We start from the raw sequence: 20,407 nt of genomic DNA on the forward strand, positions 1-20,407 counted from the left end.
TTAATTATTTGCTGTGTATAGATAAATAGCAATATATTATAAATTGTGATAAATATTCAATTCACGCTCAATCTTTGTGTCGCGTACTAGTTACACCGAATCTCTTTCGTTTTACCGTCTGTCAAATTTTTAGTACCAACGTAAGTGACTAATTACATGAGTGAAAATCAGCCCTGATAATTTTATTACATAGTCCAACTGCAATTTTTAGTTTCAGCCCAGCCGGGATAAAACAAATTACTGCATGTTTATGTTTTACTGTTAGTGATGTTTATAATTAGTCTAATTAAAGAGCTTATAATGTAATTTAATGGTATAGTGCGTATCTATCCACAAGAAAAATATCTTCCGATGAAAGAAAAAAACTTGTTGAACAAAAACTTATGAACAGAAAATCAAGGAGTTCTTGGAAAAAAGAAAAACTAATTTATGGTAGTAAAATATGATTGGGCCAGGCATTCCTAAAACATGTTAAAAAATTAAGTTTCGAATGTCCATAGTGTGTTTTCTGGAGATTGAAGTTTTACGGATGTAGCTGCTAAACTAGATTATTTTGTTAGTCTTAAATCTAATTGTCCGTATTATCTTTCTTAACCATTTACAAAAAAAGTAAAAACCATTTATTTTTTTAAAGACACTGAGACAAAATAGATTTTTTGTCCTAAACCTAGTTGTCTAAATTATCTTATTGAACCACACAAAAAATAGTAAAAACTATTTATTATTTATTTTATAACCTCAACTTTAAAAATAATATTTTCGATTGTGTGTGACTCTTAATTGTATAAAGTATATTGCACAATGCACATATAAAATGTTGTCAACTTTAAAATATTTTAAGTAGGCATTGTGCAATTTACTTTATACAATTAGAAGTCACACACATTCGAAACTTTTAAGTTGAAGTTTTATAAAATGTTTACCATGTAAACATTGTATCGCAAATATTGTTTTATAGATGAATTATTATTAATCAATTATAAAAAAAACGGTGCCTATAATTAAATCAGATATTTAGAAGTCAAAAACATAATATTTAGCTGCTAAAATTCCGAGACTTAAAAGCAACCTTATTAATTTTATTGTTCGGTTCGCCACTACTTGAAAAAAAAAAGTAACATTAAGGAGGCACGACATCGGAAAGGTTATGAATCGCTGCTTTGGATGATACAGTATTTCTGGCATTCATCAAATTTGAAAATCAGTTTAAAGTAAAGTTTTGCATTGTACAAGCCTTCGTATGTATTGATGGCACTCATGTTCAACTAATACGTCTTATTTAAAATGCTTGAGTTATTATTATGAGCAATATTTTTCTCGAAATAGACATGCGACAGCAAAAGATATTTTAATGATGCTGAATGCAAATGTCCAGAATCTGTACGTGATGCAAAAATGTTCGCAAATTCCACATTAAAGGGGAAAATCCATCACTTAATAAACAAACTTCTTATTATATTAAAAAATTTTAAATTGAGCAGCCGTGGCGTGGTGTTTAGAGAGCTCGTTTTAAAAGCAAAAGATCCAGAGTTCGATGCGAGCTATGGGCATATTTTTGCGCCATCGGTAAGAATGAAGCCTTGGAGCAAATAATGTATATGATTTTATCTTACATTTATTTAAAATTAATGGATTCATTACATCAGTTATTGTTTCCAGGGGTATGAAGTCGTAAAAAAAAATTACCGACTCCGACTCCAGTCGATGAAATTTTCAGAGTACAATTCCAACTCTGACTCCAAAGCAAAATTTTTGAAAAAATTCTTTGAATTCTAAAATATTACGCGATAATTAGAATTTTTGTTTTCTGTCAAATTTATGAAAAGGTCTTTAAACGTTTAATATAAATATATAGTATAACATAATATAAATATATAGTATATATAGAACGTTTAATATAAATATTTAATATAAAAATATAAGGTTATTTGAATATTTTGACATGCACGTGTAATACCGAGAAGTTTTACTATTGGAGTCGGAGTCGCGATTTTGTTTAGCGACTCCGACTCCGCTAAAAATGTCGCGACTCCGACTTGACAGCCCTGGTTATTTCACTTTTCTACGTCGTGCGTTAATATAACAGAGAAAACAATATCACATTATTACACGTAGCATTTTCTAAGCATACGAATAATGAATCAATTTTGTTATTTTTTTGACAAATAAGCAGCAGTAGCGCATTGGTTAGCGCGCTTGCCTCAGAATCTAGAGATCCGTGGTTCGAATTGACCTCTGGGCAGGTTTTATAACATCATAAGGATCTAGGTGTGAACTTCCCTTTAAATGCTCTTCCGCGGTGCTCGGTGATTAAACCCTAAAATTTTCTTTGGGCACCAAAAAAGTATAACTACGTTTTAACTCAAAACTTCTTCAAAGTGCAAAAACACATTTTAAATAAAGAAACGTATCTAATAATAAATGTATCTAAAACGTTCTAACTAAGTACCTTACAACAATCAAATATTTTTAAAAAATAAAGTTTGTGACATCTCACTCTGTTCCTTCTATAGATCTTAGATTGATGTTTGGCTTGGGTATTTACTTAGGGATCAATTCACCTATATGTAAAAAAATCAGGTTTAAATCCTCTGGTCATTCCTTTATGCAGTGACTGATCCAGGGGGAGGGAGTACGTTTGCTCCACCTCCCCCCCTCTACCCCACTAGAATCTGAAAGTCCTAAAATTTCTTTGAAATTGAGGACTTTATTTTTTTTTAAGCAGATGTAAATGTTGTATAAATTTTTCATCAGTGACATTAACAAATTCATAGGTCTGATCTGATTACCTTGACCAAAAATAAAGCTGAACTATTTTGATATTTTTTTTCTAATCAGACTTTTGAATCTCATGAACGTACTCTTCCTGCTGTTCCAGTTAAACAGTTTAAACCATAGTTAGACATCCAATTTACTTCGGTTTCTGTTGCTAAATTCATCATTAATTAGTTAAATTGTTCTAAGGCTTGTGGTCCAGACAACATACCTGTCATAGTCTTACAAAAATGTTCTCCAGAACTCCCTTTGATTCTCTCTAAATTATTTAGTAAGTGATTGACTGAATCTTGTTTTCTTACCTGCTGGAAAATACCATCTGTTTTTCCAATTTTTAAAAACTCTGGAGAACATTTTGACCCTCCAACTATCGTTCAATCAGTCTTCTTTTATTAGCAAGGTCTTTAATCTACTAATTTCTAACATCATATCTCGAGTCTAATAACTTAACTGTCGGACTATCAATATAGTTTTTGATCTTCTTGTTTTACGGCTGACTTGCTTACTGCAGTGGCTGAAAGATTTTTTCTTGTATTATATGGAAACGCAAGAAAAAATTTCTGGTACACATCTAAAGCTTTCGATAAGTTTTGGCATGCTGGTATTCTTCATAAGCTTGCTATTATCTCAAGTTCCATCAATTAAAACCCATTCTCGCTTGATTCGTCATTCAGCAAAATCTCATCCTTTTACTGTTTTTGTTTCTGTATTCTCTAAAAACTTTAATTTGTCTTGTTTTTTTTTAACAAATACGTAATCATTATGTGAATAAATCAAAAAATTTGGCATTATACATAAAATTCGTCCTTATAAGCAATAATTTGTAACTTACAAGTTATTCTTTATAAGGACGAATTTTATGTATAATGCCTAATTTTTACAAATTTTAACAATCGCTAGCCAAGATAACTTTATGGCAGCTGTGGTGCAGTGGTTGGAGTTATTGATTTGAATTATGAGGTCTGAAGGTCGCTACCGGTTCTGGCAAGATAAACAATATTTGTAAGGAAAGAGACTTAAACTTCCTGGTTGTAATAATCCTTCGTAGTGCCCTGTGATAGGACCGTTTACTTTTCTTGGAGCACCTTAAAAACTAAAAACAAAAAAAAAAAAGTCATTGTAGGTTATTTTGGATTGTTGTAACAACTTTTTAAGTTGAACCTGTAAACTATTAGCGTAATCTTTTGTTGACATGAGACGGCGGATTTTTTTTTTTTATCAACAGTAATGATTTTAACTAGAATTGATTTTCGCAGCATTGATCTACTAATATTCCTAGTAGAAATAATGTCATTCATTAATCGTTTTTGGAATTTAAAAAACCTTTCTCTCTTTCTATATATACTTTGACATCTGATTTTCAAGTAAATGGGCCGCCTTGTAATTTTATACAAGTAACAATTTCTCAAGGACGCTTGATGTAAGGCTTACTGTTCTTTTTTTGTGTCAGTAGTCTCCAGGACCGCACTAAGGATGAGGCCATTCGGGCCGCGGTCCCAGGCGCCAAACTTAGCAGGGCGTAAAATTTCCCAGAAAATACGGGGGAAAATATTTTTTTAAATTATATTACTTAAATACAAAATTTTATGGCGTTTGTTTGATGTTGATAAAAAAATTAATTAAAATTGCTCCTCCTTACATAAACTTCAACTTGTAAAAGCTCATTTATTGAGCAGAATTGCGCCCTTTAACAATAACATAGTTGATATATTTTTATAAAACTGGCTATTGACAATTTTATATCAACTATGGGCTAGAGCATATTCTGGGGCTATAGGCAAGAGCACATTCTCTTCTTTCTTACTCTAGCCCAGCATGGGCTAGAGCAAGAAAGAAGATAATATTTTCCATAAAGGCTGTGTGATTTTGACAGCAGAATGCGATACTTTAGCACAGTTTGGTATAAAAAAATTCATTACAATGGTGATTAAATTCGTTTGTTATTGGTTGCTGTACAGTAATAAAAAAGATTCAATATTTCTTTTTGCTCTTTATTATTTCAACAACGAAAACTAAAAATTTATCAGAAATTTAGTAATTTGTGACTGGAAAAAACTAATCCCAAGAATTCATGAACATGAAAACACGATAAACGCCAAAGATACTATTCTGATTGGAAAACTCATAAAAAAACAAAAAAAACATAAAAAAGTGGATTCTGATCTGCAGAGAGTGATCAATGGAAAAATGGAAAAGTGGAGAGACATCTTGAAAGTGATTGTTGATGCAATTTAGCTCTGCGCAGAAATTCTCGCCCTTTGGGACACAGCAGAAGCCATCGGTCAACAATACAGTTAAATTTTACTTAACTTAATTGATTTGATAAGCAATTATTATCCTTTAGTGGCTGAACACATTGCATCTGTTAAAGCAAAGAAAACCACAACGTCATAATTTTTTACTTGAATTCAAAATGAGCTAATTGAGTTACTCAGGCAGAATGTTAGAAATGAAGTATTATTAAACAAAAAAGAAGCTAAATACTACTTTTTTCTGTTTAACTGCACTAAAGATGCCTCGACAAGAAGCAGGAGACCCAAACAATCAGGTATGCCTACATCAATGATAAAACCTGTACAATCGCAGAAGGTCTTGCAACAGAGACCACTGAAAAATTAGAGAAGGACGTCTAAAGATTTACACATCCATTTTCATTACGATTGAACAAAATTTGTTACATGTGCAGCTCACACTTTGATTTTTGTTGGTGTCCATGCTGCTGAGTTTTTCCACTCATAATTAAATTTTTTGGAAAGGTTCAAACCATCTTTTTTTAAACTTTTTTTCAAGTTCAATGATGAAAAGTACTGATGAAAACAATGACATACTTTTTAAATGGAAACAGTGACAGGGTGTCTGCCAAAAAAGAACCAATCTGATTGGTTAGGGTTAAGGTCAGGGTTAAAACAAAAAATAATCTTTGATTGATCTCATTTTCAGTTAGAATTAGGAAGTTTTAAATATCAAACTGCTGTAATGATAAAAAACTTTAAAAAATTTAGCCTAACTGACATTTTGCAGCTATTTTTTAAATATTCATTGGCTGATGCTTATCCTAACACAGCAAATACTATTTGCATCTTCCTCACCACACCAATTAAAGTTGTTACGCGTGGAAGAAGTTTCAGTAAACTTAGGATCATTGAAAACTACACGAGACCAACTATGGGCCAAGAACTTTTGTCAAATCTGGCTATAATTTTAATTAAACATAAAGTGATCGACACCCATGAATTTTGTTGACATCATTAGTGTATTTGTTGACATCATTAGTGTATTTGTTGACATCATTAGTGAATTTGCCTCAAATAAAAAGGGCAAAGTCATAAAGATCAATTAAAAAACCGGAAAGGTGAATTTGAACTAAATTTTTTGAAATATCCATGACAAACTGTACTTTCCACCTGATGTGATAAATTTTGTGATCAATAAATTATTTTTTAATTTTTTTGGGGAGAGAGGGTGGTTAAGGCCCATTTTCCTTGCTTACCCGAAGTGCAAAGTTGGCTTTGTACGGCTCTGGTTGTCTCTGCCGTTGATTTCAATTGCATTTTACATTTTCATATTTTTTAACAATTGAAAACATTTCCCGAAATATTTCTAAATTTTATATAATATATTTATTTCTCAAATGTTTTGGATATTTAAGTAAATTTTTCGCAATATTTCTGAATCTTCTGAAAATTCTCAATTCGCGTTGGGAATTTTCATAGATTTATCAAAAGCTTTTGATACAATTGATCATAAAATTCTCCTAAAAAAACTTGAATATTATGGAATTAAAGGAAATGTTTTACTGTTACTTAAAAGCTATTTAAGTAACCGTAAACAGTTTGTTTATATTAATTTAGTTGACTCATCCAATCTATTAAATATAACCTGTAATGTTCCCCGGGGTTCCATACTTGGGCCCCTTCTATTTCTCATTTACATCAATGATTTAAATAAAGCTTCGAACTTGATCGCTGTCATGTTTGCAGATGACACTTATCTTTTTTTTATTTGATAACAACATTACAACATTATTTCAAAATATGAATACCGAATTAGCAAAAATTTCTGAATGGTTTAAAATAAACAAGATTTCACTTAATATTGAAAAAACTAATTGGATACTTTTTCATCCAGCTTCTAAAAAAAACTTCTGCCTTGCGGTTTACCATTACTTTTCATTGACAAATTCTAATAAAAAGAGTAATTATTACAAACTTTTTAGGTATCTATATCAATGAAAACTTTAATTGGAAATATCACATAGAATTCTTTTGTAATAAAGTTGCTAAAAATATAGGAAAATTGTATAAAGCTAAAAGTGTTTAAATAAACTCAATTATATTATTCTTTTATCCATTGTCATTTAAACTATGCAAATATTGCTTGGTGTAGTGCTAATGATCCAAACTTAGGTTGCTTTATTTTCAACAAAAGCATGTTACTCGTCTTATTAATTTTAAAGATAGATTTACTCATGCTAAGCCTCTATTATTTGAAATGAAAATTCTTGATATATATTAGCTAAATGTTTTTAATATTCTTTGTTTTATGTACAACTGTAAAACTGACAACCCAGTTTCTTTCCATAATTTACATACCTTAAAAGATAAAAATAAATACAACTTAAGAAACGATAATTTAATTTGTCAACCATTCTTTCAAACTAATTTTGGAAAATCAAGCATTTCATTTCGTGGAGCTTCTCTTTGGAATAAAATAGTTTTTAAAACATTTTGATTTTTCTTTGGAATGGAGTTATGTCTCATTCAAAGAAAAGCTTTAGAAAATCATTTTGTCTATTGATGATATATTTTTGCATTTTTAAACATTGAATAGTTTACTTTTTTATTTTTTATGCAGTGATGTAACTGAATATGTATGTGAATACACTTGAATTTTTTTTGTATGTATGCATTTGATTTTTATGAGATTTTTATATTTACGAGTGGTTTTCGATGAAGACGTGTATTATAAGCGTGAAGCTTTCGCCGAGATAAGACGCTCTTTTTTTTTTAAAAAAAGGCTAAAAGTTTAACAATCACGCAAGTGAAAGAGCTATTAGAAGCTCATGAAAATACTTTATTAAAAATCTTTGGAGAGAAAATAGACAAACTTAAAGGGAGCACAAAAAAAAAAAAGGAAAAAATATTACTAAAAAATGAAGTTGGTACAATAAACAACGGAAAAATACAATATATCAGATGAAAACGTAAACCCAGATGTAAATTTTTTTAGTGACATTTACACGGACAGTTTATATCATTACCCCAGCCAGAGCCGTGCTGTAACATTTTGGGGCCCTGTACTGTAACTTTTTGTGGAAAAAAATTTTTATCAACAAAAAGTTATTGCTTTATTGAATTCATTTTTATTAGGTTTTATTTCTAAAAAAAAATCTTACAAATAAATTATAAATCAATTTTCCTAGCTCTTTTGCGGTTGCATTTTCTATCGGCAGTATTGGTAATCCTGAAAGTCTTTCCTGTGACATTGTAGAACGCGGATATTTTGCAATTAATTTTGAATTAGTTTTAATTAGTTTTGAAAATGATCGTTCACAATAAGCAACAGTAATGGGCATTGTTAAAATTATTTGATATACGATAGATGCATTTGGATATAGTTCTTCCAAATTCCTTTCTAAAATGAATTCCAAATTCTCTATAGTAGTATTATTATCTTCTAAAATATATCTTAAAATAGAAAGTTCTTTTTAAAATTCCTCCTCTTCAACATCATTTTCTAAGTGTTTGACCAGATTTGAACAACTAGTATTGAATTCATTTGTATTCATAGTTTTTAGTTATTTATTATCAAAAAGAAAACCAAAAATTTGATTAAAAAAAATGTACGATTCAAATCGTTTCTGCAATGAATCTTTTACTTTACCAATTGGTTTATTAAAATTTCTTTAAACTTATCTTCAGCCGTTTGAGTTAGATGATTATACTCATCACCAATTTCAGAAACGAGATCCGGCATATCAATATCATTACATCGTTCAATCGGATCAATCATCGTCAATTGGTTCAATTTTTTCATTCGGTATATCAATATCGTAATATTTCTCATTTGCTTTATTTTTATGGGCTGTATAATAACAATAGTCTGCCAATCTCTTGAGATTACGCAATCTCCGTTTTGACTAAACTATGTTCTAGTGATTTATTAAGGCAATCTTTGTTTTTACCTAATATTTGAGTATCGCAAGAAGACCGTTCAGTGAACTGTGCTATAACATCTATATTTACCGATGCTTCTAGTGCTTTTTTTATGATCTTTTCAAATTGTTTATGAAATCATCAAGAGATAATAGCATAGCCTTTGTATGTTGTAATGCAATATGAACTGCGATATTTTTTTGCTGAAGCAATTGCTCAAAATGTGAAGCTTTGATAACAAGTAATACCAAGTTGTTATGAGCCCAACAAATTCATAAAATTTTATTTGTTTTATCAAAAATACAGCATGAGTTACAATCTGGAGGGCTGTTTTTAAGATTATCTAGCGTAAGGCTAATTTCTTTTATCTGGTATTTCCCGGCTTTTATACTTTTAAAGCAATGTCCCATCGAGTATTGCTTGGCGTCTTCAGATTAATTTTTGAATATTTTACTTGAATAGCCTGTCGCATTGTTGATGCAGCAAAAATTTTTATATTTATTATTTAATGCAGTTAAATAACAGTGTTTTTAGCACCATCATTTATAACTAAACTGATGTTATGTCCACCACACAGCGTATACCTTTGTTGTTGACTTCTAAAATTCAACTTTTCACTCCCTTATATTCTCTTTTCATATTGCTTGCGTTGTCATACGACTGACCTTGGCAGTCAGCAATCTTGATTTCTAATATTTCTAATTCGTCACTACGAATGTTTGCTAAATTTTCTCGGGTTGATGACATTATATCTACAAAGTTTAAGAAACTGTTTTGAACACTTGGCTTTTGGTTCGCTATTATAAAATACCGAATAATGATGGACAACTGGTCTTTTTTGATAAAATCTGTAGAATCTATCATTACGGAAAAGTATTTTGATAATTTAATATTACTTACTATTGTATGTAAAACTCTAGAAGCTAGTTGTAAGATATTTTCGATTTGACTTTTCACAGAAAAATATGATGTAACTTTTTTTTCTGTACCAGTGATTAATTTTAAATGCATTTTGAGTGTTGGAACAAAACCAGCAAGTAATTCAATTACTCCTAAAAAACTTACCATGATTTGGTTCAAATAGTTTTTCGTTGCTGCCCCTAAATGCTAAATTTCGTTCACTTAAAAACAATACCACTTTTACAATACGTTTTAAAACTATTCGCCATCTGCGTTTTTCTTGATTGAACACATCTTCATTTTTTCTTGATTGAACACATCTTCGTTTTTCTTAATTGAAAACATCTTCATTGAGATGATCTTTCCTGTTCTGTGTTTAATGTTAAATTCTAGAATTCACCATTTATGCGCTGACTTAAGATGTTTCTTTAAAGATTCATGTTTAGATAACCGTATTCCTGTATGGGCATAATCAGAAAATCCACTTGAAGTTAAGCTTATCTGGGTGACAGGAATAATGTCGAAAAATGAATTTTGGAATAGTATATAATAAAAAGACCTGATGTCGCAAAAAAAAAAAAAAAGTGTCGCAAATGAATTTTATGAATAGTGTCAAGAATAAAAAAAGGAATAGTGTCGGAAAAGAATTTAATGAATAGTGTCGAAAACAAAAAATGAATAGTGTCTAAAAGGAATAATGTCGCAAACAGTAAATGAATTCTAAAAGGAATAATGTCGCAAACAGTAAAATCGGAATAATGTCGAAAAGGAAAAAAAGGAATAGTGTCGCAAATAATAAAACGAATAGTGTTGCAAATAGTAAAATCGGAATAATGTCGCAAATAGTAAAAACAGAATAGTGACGCAAATAGTAAAAACAGAATAGTGTCGCAAATAGTAAAAACAGAATTGTAGCCGGAGAGAATTAGCGAAAAATAGGGTCAAACCCAGATAAAAATAGTATAATGCTGAAATTTGGCAGAGAGAAAGTGCACAGTCTTTGGGTAGGGGTAAAAAAAAACCTAGTTGATTGCGCTACAGTAATATCCCTTTTAGGCAATTTTAGGGGCAAAAAAGGGTCCATTTTGACATCTGGATCAATATAAGATCAATATGAGCAGCCGTGGCGCAGTGGTTAGAGTTCTGGCTCAGAACCCAGAGGTCCTAGGTTCGACGCCAGCTCTAGCTTAACAAGCGACATTGGTACGGAAGGAGGCGTGAACTTCCTGTTAAATGCTCTCCCGCGGTGCTCTGTGATAAGACCGTTAGGACTTCTGGGAGCACCTAAAATAACTACAAAAAAAAAAAAATATTTATATAAGAACTATGACTTATAATTAATTAATTGTAAAATTATTTAAGTGTAAAAGTTCCATTCGACGTTTTTGCTGTGATAAACGTTTTCTCATGATGTTGTCAAAATATTGTCAACATCTAGTTTGAAAATTTCTGTAACCAATACATATAAATTCTTGTGGTGTATAGTTTTCGAACCGTTTTTTATAAGTAGTTCTTCAAAAGGAGATTGATAGTCTTGATATACAATTCTAAGGGCTCTTTCGTGTATTTTGTTTATACAATTGTTAAGTTTTCTGCTATGAAATAATCAAACAAATGGTCAATAAGAAAAATGAGAAAAAAAGCGTTAAGTATAAGTTTTCTTTGATTCAGAGACATAAAAGAAGCGAGTTTGGTGAGCGCATTAACTTTTTTACTTGTTGATTTACATAAATTATTAACATGCTTATCAAAGGAAAGTTTATTATTAAACATTATACTGAGTAATTTTTCATTATCAGAAGAGACTATTTATCTATCACAGATGTTAACTTTAAGAGAGCTTGTTTTACTAATAATAATATATTTATCTGGATTAGCTTTCATGTCATTAATTTCAAATCATGAAGAAAATTGATATGCTGCATTTTGTAGGTCACTAACTACAGAATTTAAGTCATTTTTTGCACTGAAAGGAAACTTATTATCAGCATATCCTGCACTATCAACATTGGGTAAAAATAGAAATAGATCACTTACAAAGATATTAAATAGTAATGGACCTAAAATTGAGCCTTGTGGAACGCTCTATTTGTAAAATACACTAACATAATTGAACATTATACAAAATATTAGAGTAAGAGCTGTATCGATCATCTATTTTTACTCTCTGTTTTCTATAACTAAGGTACGATTAAATGAGCTTTAATGCATTTCTGCTGAGACCATATGCATTCAATTTAGCAATAAGCAAAGCATGAGGAATGTAATCAAAAGCTTTTGAAAGGTCTGTAAGCAAAGCCCCATAATGTCCTTTTTTATCTAGACATTTTCTCCATTTCTCAGTCATAGTTTATAGAATAAGATCAAAATAGCTCAAAAGAAAATAATCTTGAAAAGGGACTTTCCAGAATAATACCGAAATAGAAAATAAACCGAAATTGTGAAAATAGGAATATTATCTAAAATGCAAAAAGCAGAATATGCTATAGGTATAGGTCTTGCGTTTTCTTCAACATATTGATTCCCAATACTAAAATCTGCAACAAAATGATTTTGGGTCAGCATAAATCCAAGTGGAGAGAAGTCTTAAGCGGTGTCCCTCAAGGTTCAGTTTTGGGGCTTATTCTATTTGTTATATATATTAATGACTTACATGACACACTGAAATTTCCCTTAAAACAATATGCCGATGATAGTAAATTAATTGCTTCAATAAACAACGAATCCGAAAGATCAAAGCTTCAAGATGATATTATATCTATGCAACAATGGGCAGACCTATGGTGTATGTGTTTTAATGAAAAAAAATTTAAAGTTATGCACTTTGGAATAAAAAATAAAAAATTCAAATATTTCATAATAAATATGACTAATAATAACAAACTTGTCGTATTACAAGAAACCGAAATAGAAAGTGATGAAACGGTTTGGAATCCTCACCAAAAACAAGATACAGACCATTTGGAAAAAGTTCAATAAAGAGCGACAAAAAAGTTCCCATCTTTAAAAAAAATGAAATATGAAAACAGACTTAAAGTTTTTAAGCTAGAATCGTTAGAGAAAAGAAGAACTCGCGGAGACCTTATGCAAATGTATAGAATAGTATATGGCTGCGACCAAATTTCATTACAAAAACCAATAAATTTTATAACTAACAGAGTATTAGACGGAAAAAAAAAGCAGAAATCACAACTTTAGATTCTCAAGGGAATTCACTCCAAAATGTAACGCGAAGCATAACTTTTTCATAAATCGAGTCTGTAATAATTGGAACAATTTAGATTATGAAACCGTTAATATGAAAACGATTAACTCTTTTAAAAACAATATTGATAAAAAAGATAAAAGTAAACTTCAACTGTTATAAAGTAATCTCTTCTGTGATTACTTTCCGTGTAATTTTTACACTACGGTTTTCAATTTAATAATAATAAAATCTTGTGGGTTGGTACTGGTAAACCTAACCAACGTTGGTCATTATCAACTTTGCAGATGTTGAAAAAGTTATGTCAATTATTATTGCTTCAGTTTCTTTTACTATGTACTCCAAATATTACAAAGTATATACTGGCTTAAAAAGAAAGTTTCGAGATTATGAGTAATTGGGGCACAGTGCGGTTGCACTTGCGAAAGTACGACTCTGACCCCAGCACCATAAAAGAATTTCTTTTCAAAAATGTAAAAAAAAAATGTAAACATCAGAATCCTCCACATTAATATATGGTAATAATATATATAATAATAATTTATAAATACTCCACATTAATATATAAGGAGTTTAAACAAAAATAATGAAAACTTTTGACATTTTCTAGAAGAAACTGGTAACATTTTTAATATTATATGTGTTACGGAAACTTGGTGCTCTTCTTTTAAACTAAAAAATAATTCTAATTTCATCTTCAGAATTTTGAATTAGTCTCATTAGAAAGACAAACAAATAAACGCGGTGGAGGAGTTCTGACATACGTTAAAGAAAACTTTGCATATAAAGTTAGAAGCAATTTGAGCGTTTCTGACAAAGATAAAGAGATCGCAACAATGGAATTAATTATTAAAAAAATGAAACAACACACTTATAAGAAGCTGCTATAGGCCCACTGACGGTGCGTACAAAAATTTTAGCTCTTATTTGCAACACAATATAGTTCACGCTGGTTACAACGAAAGAAAAAAAAACTTTATAACAAAGGATTTTAATATGGACTGTTTTATTTATAACGGTGACAAAAAAGTGAGAAGTTTCTATGATGAAATTTTTTTAGCAGGCGCAATTCCCTTAATCAATTATCCAAATAGAGTAACAAAAGTTATGACCATGCAAAGTTTACTCCCCCCCCCCCCCTCATTATTATTATTTTTTTTTTTGGGTGAAGTGCGGAAAACTTGTATGGTCATAACTTTTGTAATTTACAATATTTTTCTACGAAATTTAAAATCTGTCAATAAATTTAAATTTAGTTTAAGATAGTAAAATTGAAAATTTTACTACATCTGGGCAAGCGTTTTAGAGCTTTTTTATTCCCAGGTCTCCGCCATCCCAAATTTTTGCAAGGTCTCCTCATTTGGCATAGATATGAACATACTAAAGTTTTGGGCTTGCATAATGTGTGAAAATATCCTATCTGAAACATCAAAAAATCCTGCGGGCGCCCATGGGGGCATATCAACACTAATGACGATGCAAGTAACATATGTAATAAATTCTTCGAAACATTCTACTTAGTATATGACGCGAACTTTCCAGTATGTGAAAAACTTATAAGTCATAAAACCTTTAATAGTTCTCGGATTACAAAAGGCTTAAAAAATCTTCGAAAATAAAGCAAAAGTTTTATATATATATTTATATTTAAAATTATTAGAAAAAATAATATATAATAGAATATTTAAATATCTTGACTAAAATAATATACTATATACCAAACAGTTTGGCTTTAAAAAAAATATTTAAACTAAGCACGCAATTATTTAATTTGTTAGGGAAATCTTAGAATCTTTTGAAAAAAAGCTCCAATACTACTTAATCAATAATAATAAGCTAAAATGGTTTCATAGCTACTTATCAAATAAAAAACAATTTGTTACCTCTAACGATGGCCTTCAAAGTGACTATGTTGAAATAACCTGTCGTGTTCCACAAAGCTCTATTCCAGGTCCTCTTATGTTTTTAATTTATATTAATGATTTAAATAAAGCAGCTAATCTTCGGAGTATTATGTTTGCTGATGATACGAATTTATTCTTATCAAACAGTAATATTATTGAGCTGTTTTCTGATATGAATAAAGAACTTAAATGCGCATTTGAGTGGTTTAAATGTAACAAATTGACCTTAAACTTTGAAAAAACAAAATACATTCTATTTCACCTCATATCTAAAAAAGGTTTTTTACCAACAACCATGCCAAAAATTCTTATTGATGAACTTGAAATAAAAAATGACACTTTAACTAGTTTTCTTGGCATTTATCTTGATGAAAATGTTACATAGAAACCGTGTATTGATGACATTTGCAGTATAGTCTCTAAAAATATAGGAGTCCTCTATAAGTCAAGAAATTATTTAAACAAAACCATTTTAATCTAATTCTATTATTCATTTATACAAAGTTATATTAACTATGCAAATATTGCTTGGGGAAGTATAAGCTAAAGTAAGTTGCGTACTCTTTATTATCGTCAGAAACACGCAATACGCTTAGTTTGTTTTGAAAATCAACTTTCACATTCAAAGTTTTATTTAAAAACATTAAAGTGCTTAATATCTATGAAGTTAATGTATATAAAATATTATGTTTTATCCCAGTAGGCATGCGTCGTCTGGGGGACGTCTGTCGGACGTCTTACGGACGACCTCCGAACAACGCGTGCCCGTTGGGATGTTTCAATGTAAAATCAATCCATCATTACACATTTTTAAAGATTTTAGTACCTTCAAAACAAAAAATAACTATACACTACGAAATAATAACTTACTCTATGAACCCTTTTGTCGAATAAAATTCAATCAGTTCTGTATAGCTTATCGTGCACCTAATCTCTGGAATGTCGTTTTACCTAATTTTGATTGATCAATTAGCTTCTCAGTCTTTAAAAAGAAATTAAAAGAATTCATTCTTTTTAATGACAAAATTTTGAAATACTTTTAAAAATAAGAAATTTATATAAACACGTATTTTGTCATTTTTATTTGTTTATATTTATTAATGGCTTAAGTTATATATTATAATAACGTTTTATGGTTCTGGCGACAAGACCATTAGATTTTCCTGGAAGTTCCATCCCCAAAACCTTCCTGCCAATATAGCTCTCCTGTCTCCTCTGTACATGTCCAAACCATCTCAATCTCGATTCTCTAACTTTATCTCCAAAACATGCTACATGTGCTGATCCTCTCATAATCTCATTTCTGGTCCTATCCTTCTTCGTCACTACAAATGAGAATCTTAACATCTTCATCTCAGACACCTCCATTTCCTTCACTTGTCTCTTTGTCAGTGCCACTGTCTCCAGTCCATACAACACAACAAGTCTCACTACTGTCCCATAGATCTTACCCTTCATTCTAGCCGACACCCTTCTATCACAGATCACACCAGACACTTTGTGCCATCCACACCACCCTTCCTGCACTCTCTTCTTTACCTCTCTTTCACTTCCTCCATTACTCTGTACCCTCGACCCTAAGTAGGTAAACTCGTCGACATTCACCAAATCAACTCCTTGTAACTGGACCTGCCCACCGTCTGCCCTCTCATTCACACATCTGTACTCTATTACTCCTGCTCACTTTCATTCCCCTGCTTTCCAATGAATACCTCCATCTTTCCAAGTTTACCTCCACTTGCTCCCTACTCTCAATACAGATCACAATTGATTATTATTCTTTGTTATAATATGATTATTATTCTTTATAGGTGATTATTATTCTTTATTATAATTTATTAAAAGTATAAAAATTCCAATATTTGTAAATGTAAACTTTGTATTAAAAAAGAAAGAAAATTTATATATACAGAATGTATGTATGTACGTGTGTATATATATGTATGTGTGCAAGTGTGTGTATTTATATATGAATGTGTATACATATAAATAAAATAAATACACAAAAAAAGACCGGAACACTTTGGTCAAAACAGCAATTTTTCAGTATCTACGCCTTTATTGCTTATCAAGAATTTGAGACGATTTAAAAGAAGAAAAAAAGTGTTAATTTATTTAAAATGATGAACAAACTTTGAGATGGTTTAAAAGAATATTACCTTTTTAAAAAAACAAAAGATTTAGATGTTTAACAGCTAAAAATAACTAATAAGTTGAACAAATTTATAACCGGATATAAAAACTCGAAATATGAAAAACACACAATACTCGAAAAAAGCAATAGAAAGTTGATTAAATGGATCCTCTTACCGAAATAAACAAATACCTATTAAACAATTTCGTTAATAACAATGATAAATTCTATTTTAGTCAAGTAATATAGATAGTAAATTTCTGCATTTTATAAATGCAACAAAATTCAGAGGTCGTAAACATTTTATAAATACAACAAATTTTAGAGGTCGAACGAACCAGTAATTACCACAAACAACTTATAAAATAAAAATGTAAATTATATTATATTTTATTGAAATATATTAAATAAAACTAAAAAAAAAAAAACTTGATGGTCTTCTGCGAGTGTCCACTTTCTTTTTATTTATTAAATCAAATAATTGTATATTTTTTGTTTTATTATATTTTCTAGTTGTAAAAAGATTTTTAAATCTTAACGATTTAATTTATTTGAATAACGACTTTTATACTTTGTATAAATTATAAGTTTCAACTTCTTCATCAACGGTTCTCTGTGACTAGACATGATGGTCTTCTTTGAGTATCTGCGTTCTTTATTTATTTATTTTTTATTTATTTATTTTTAAGATATCTTCACTTGTAATTTTTCTCTTGTATATTGTCATTTTATCTTTCTCCAAACCCATAATACTTCCCTCCATTCTGTTAAAGAAATATAACTAAATTTATATTTGCAAAAAATCGTACAATTACTCAAATTCTTTGATGATTATTTACAAACTGCTACGACTACTAAGCAATAATCTTCTTTAATGAAGTTTTACAAATGATAATTTATTGTTGACTTCATTAAAAACAGTACAACCAGGGGCGCACAGAGACTTTATGATACTGCCAAAATAAGATAAATAAGAAAGTACCCACAAAATATTTTAAAAATTCTGTTTTTAGGACAGTTCACAAATCAAATAATAAAACCCAACAAAAAAAAAAATATTTCTGGATTTGGTATCAAGTTTTTCTGACGTTATAGCAAGACTTTACGAGCTAATCTAGCAGCAAAGTTGGAAGTTACAACATTGTAATTAACTTTCTTAGCATTATCTATTTTGATTGAAAGGATAAGACAGTTGTTAAGCTGATCTTGTCCATGGTAGCTTTTAGAGAGTTCTTGACGGGAGCTAACTTGCTAAAAGATCTCTCGCCTTCAGCCACAGATACTGGCAAAAGACCAGATGAAGGAAAATAATCTACATTGCTGTTTCAGAGCTTGAATTCGCTCTGTAGTTTGATGGATGAAGGTAATAAAGTAAACATTTTTCATTTCTATATTGGATGTTTTCAATTTTTTTATTTGACATACTTTTAATTTTTTTTTGTCATCTGATGATGCCCCATAAACGTGATGCCCGGGGAAAACCGACCCAGATTCCCCACCCTCTGTGCGCCTCCAAGTGCAACCCTGAGTGAACTTTGTATGAATCAGTCGTCACTACATAAAACTTATTTTTGTTTAAACACAATTTTTATTCATTTTCATTCGAATTGGACCAATCAAAACTTAAATTGCATAAGATTTTACATAAAGTAACGTAACTTTACACGCAAAGAACCCCTCTTTGATGACAAGCACCACCCTGCTTCCTTAATGATAGGTAGTGTACAATAAAAAGTGCTTTTGAATTGTAACGTCAAAGAGTGGCTTTTAACTTAATTAAAAATGTTCTGAAAAGACTTGAAGTTGTTTTGTTAATTCAAAACATAACTGTGCAGTAATGTTTTGCAACTTGGTAAAATAAAGAACAGTGTTTTACCGATTCCAACCAAAGGTAGCATGCCAAACTTTGCAGTTTATTTATTTTTTTTAAACATTTTCTGTGTTTTAAACATTTTCTCGAGTCAGGCTATGTTCTTTTTTGTTTCTTAGTATTTCACTATATTTACACCTAATTAAAACATGTACTACTAATTTTCCAACCTACTGCATTTTTGACCTACTGAATTTTCAACCTACTGAATATTCAACCTACTGTATTTTCAATTTTATAACTACGCCTTTCCGGTATGTATTTTATATATTTTATTGTTGATTTGAATACGAGCCAAATTTGAGCAGCCTTGGCGCAGTGGTTGAAGCGCTGTCTTCAGAGTCGGGAGTTATAAGGTTCGATAAATGCTTGGAAAACTTATTGATTGTTAATTTAAAAATTTTTTTTTTGGAGTTTAATAAAATCAACGTTAAAAACATAGACCAGACAGTCGGTTGAAATTTAATTTACCTTAAATCGGTTGAAAATGAAAATCTATAGAATAGGTCGAAAAATAAATCGGTCGAAAATGTAAACGTCATAAATCGGATGAAAATAAATAAGAAAATAATCATTTGAAAACAATTTAGGTCTCGGTAAGTTATCTGAAAATTTGTTGCAGAACAACTTTTTAGGTCAAGATTTTTTGTAGGTCTAACTATCTGACACAGTAAAATCGAACTTGAAAACAAACTCAATTAATTTAACTAAGTATTAGCTGTGCATTATTTACTCTTATTTAAAAGTATTTGGCGTATGACCGTGGCGCTGTATGTTTCAGAACCAAGAAGTTCGAAGATCGGCGACGGCTTCACCCCAATAAGCAACATTGGTAAGGAAGGAGGTGTGAGCTTCCTACTGAAATGCTCTTCCGGAGCGCTTTGTGATAAGAGCGTAAGGGCTTCTGGGAGCAGTTTAATAATCACACACATAAAAAATATTGATCATACTTATAAATACTACAGGGTAATTCTAAAACACGGTAATGATTGTGAAAATGAAAAATTCATTGTAATCATAAATAGTAAAGTAAATGACCTCTATAATATCAATTTTAATGCAAATTTAAAAGTTATAAACACTGGTTTTAAAGCAATGAAAATGACCACTCAATTAGACTTTGATGCGGAACGGTTATTTAACAGTTTAATAATCAAAGATCTAAAGGAATTATGTTTCTTTACACAATTGTGTGGTGTGTCATGTTTTTATAACAGATTATTCAATTTTTTGTGACCTTAGCAATTATTGTTAGATCGATACTTTTTTCCAGTGAGCAAATCCAGGTTTCGTGCTTTTTGTAAAATCAAGACCAAATTATTTAAATTTATTTAAACCGTTTTAACTTATTTTTGTATAATAATTTGCGATAGATAAAAAATTTAATATGGTTATTATATTAAATAGTTCTGTTTAATATATTATAGCAAAATTTATTATAACTTATACACTATTAAAAATAAA

Source organism: Hydra vulgaris, chromosome 04, assembly GCF_038396675.1.
Source record: "Hydra vulgaris chromosome 04, alternate assembly HydraT2T_AEP".
NCBI classification, from domain to species: Eukaryota; Metazoa; Cnidaria; class Hydrozoa; order Anthoathecata; family Hydridae; genus Hydra; species Hydra vulgaris.